A 2,500-nucleotide genomic window follows, 5' to 3' on the forward strand; every position below is an offset into this window, starting at 1 on the left:
GGGAGTAAAAGATGCTTCATTTACCTCCCCTACTAGATGCTTTCTGTGATCTGCTGGATCTGGTAAAAACAATGAATCTCCACTTTCTTCTGAATGCTTTCCTTGGCCAACTTCTCACAGAGGAGCTTTGATATTGTTTTCCTTTTCCAGATAGAGTCCGTTTCTTGAATCTGAAGACAAATGTGACACCATTTTAACATGTCTCAGTAGTCCTCATAAATTCCAGTAATTAATTCATCACTAAATGTTTTAACCTCTAATTGAAAATGATTTCATATTTGAGTCTTCGCAGGGGTTTTCCTACCATTTTCAAACTGGGTCCAGAGTCCGTAGAATTGGGAAAATTGACACATAAAATGTTCAAATTGGGAAAGTATGAAAAGTATTAATTACTTTGTGCTTAGATACGTATAAATAAAAGAGAAGAAAAAAATGTTTTCACTCAGCAAAACATGATATATATTCATAGCAAAATCTGTATCAGAGATCTCATTCCTTTCTGTCTAAAAAAAATTCTAATTATGTCTCCCCTCTTCCAGGGGGAGACATAGTTTTTGTACTTCATCTGTCTTTCTGTCTGTCACAAAATCTTGTGAACACTTCTCCTATATGGCTTATCGGACAGTCTTGAAACTTTGTGCAATGCTTCATTCTCATTTGTAGATGTGCATATTGGTGGGACAGGATGATCCAATTATTTTCCTTAAAGTTATAGTGGATCTAACAGGGGTGGAAGAACAGTGTCATTGTTACATAAGGGTCCAGCAAATGAAAAGACCCAGTCCCTATTGAAAATTCCCTCTAATTAGATAACAGCTAAACTATAAGCTGATTTTTATGGTGTACAAAATGCATACCTTAAACTCTGGATATTTCAAGACAGTCCTCAAGGAAACTATTGTGAGGCAGTCCATCTTCTTGGAAGGCTGTAGTGATTGTCTTTTTTTTGTGTGTCTAGCTGAATTCTGCTGAAAGAATTTATTAGTCTCACTATCAACCTTGCCATGCATTAATTTTTTTTAAAGACCACACCTGTAATCAAAATCAAAGCATTACTTGTTTCTAAATATATACATCAGTATCATCACCAACAAAGACAGCCTTGTCTTGAAACACAAGCTTAGTATAACATGAAACCAATCATTACAATGACCAATGTTTCAAATTTATTTATATTAACAGTCCTTGACCAGTCGAATTTGATCAATATTTTCATTAGTTTGTCACTATGAAGATACCGTAATTTTCCAACTCAGTCTCAGATAGACATACACGGAGAAAATTTGTGGCTGGATCGGGAATTGAACCTAGGGACCTCTGTGCAAGATTTTACCAGTTGGTGCCGTGACTACTCGTCCTGCCAGGGGTGAAATGAATCTGGGTTGTGTGTCTTCGACGGCAAAAACAAATTAAAGGGAGGAATTTAGTAGTTAGGGCTACACGGACCGTGGATATCGACCTGGATAGCTCAGTGGTTAGAGCACCTGACTAGTAATGCAGGGATCCTAGGTTCGACTCCTGGTCCAGCCAAATATTTTCTCCTCCCCTATACTGCATTCCGTGACGTAACTTGCGCAGTGTTAAGTTTATACGTGTATCAAATTAAAAATCTAGGCCCACTGGCCTTCATTGTGGAATGAATAGTAGGATTGTTACATATAATGTCCGAAATTACAAACGTTCACAGAAAATACCAAAGATATGACCGAAATTAAAAATTATTGAAGTCGTCAAAGGAGGGACCAAAATTTTTAATGTGAATATGATAGTAGATGTCATGTATTACTGAGGTCATTTTAGCTCCTCTCTCGGTAATTTTTGTCATTTTTTAGGTAATTTCTGTAAATGGTACCGTAGTAGGCTAGTTTTGGTCATTCCTGCGCTGCGGAATGACTTACCACGTGCCCTGGCCTTGTGCTTGTTTAGCCTATATTGAATATACTTACCGATCTTGCAAAAATCTTTTGATTCCCGGGCAATATGGTACTAATATCTCATGTTTTATAAATTAATATACCTCGCGGACACTACTAAAGACAGAGATATTTCCGGCACCAACGGTCTCTTCGTAGATATGTTTGGTCTATCGTCCCGCTTTCCCATATTTGATATTTTCTATCTTTTTTTGCGCAAGAGTTAGCCTATTTTAAGTACAACTTAACTGAAATACAGGGGCAATTAACTCATTGTATAGGGGCAGGTAACTCGTGGTCGCCGCCCTGCAAGCGGTACCAAATAGCGTTAACCTGAAGGGTTTCTTCAATCCTCGGTATATTTGGCTATATTACAATAAATTCTTATGACTGTTGAGACAGATTTCATGTTTTATCCTAATCGTGCGATTTTGTCCCATTTTAAAAGAATATTTCTCACGGACCCCACCTTTAGAATATTCATACCCGCACTCATTACGTCCCCACTTTTTCATAATACATGTACCCCCCCCCCCCCCCCCCCCCTCCCTTTCCAGGTAGATATATTGCGCCACCACCCAAATACT

The 2,500-nt window shown here is 38.1% G+C and overlaps 1 long non-coding RNA gene across 1 annotated transcript in view; it reads right to left on the bottom strand.

Moving 5' to 3' along the window:
- Positions 1-2,117, bottom strand: part of LOC130051831 (uncharacterized) — an 8,009-nt gene extending 5,892 nt beyond the window's left edge. Inside the window, exons 1-3 of the long non-coding RNA XR_008800095.1 lie at positions 1,947-2,117; positions 858-968; positions 25-170 (exon numbers count right to left, since the gene is read on the bottom strand). This is a non-coding gene — a long non-coding RNA (uncharacterized LOC130051831). The remainder of the gene's footprint in view (positions 1-24; positions 171-857; positions 969-1,946) is intronic.
- Between the last annotated feature and the right edge of the window lie 383 nt (positions 2,118-2,500).

Source organism: Ostrea edulis, chromosome 2 (genome assembly GCF_947568905.1).
Source record: "Ostrea edulis chromosome 2, xbOstEdul1.1, whole genome shotgun sequence".
NCBI classification, from domain to species: domain Eukaryota; kingdom Metazoa; phylum Mollusca; class Bivalvia; order Ostreida; family Ostreidae; genus Ostrea; species Ostrea edulis.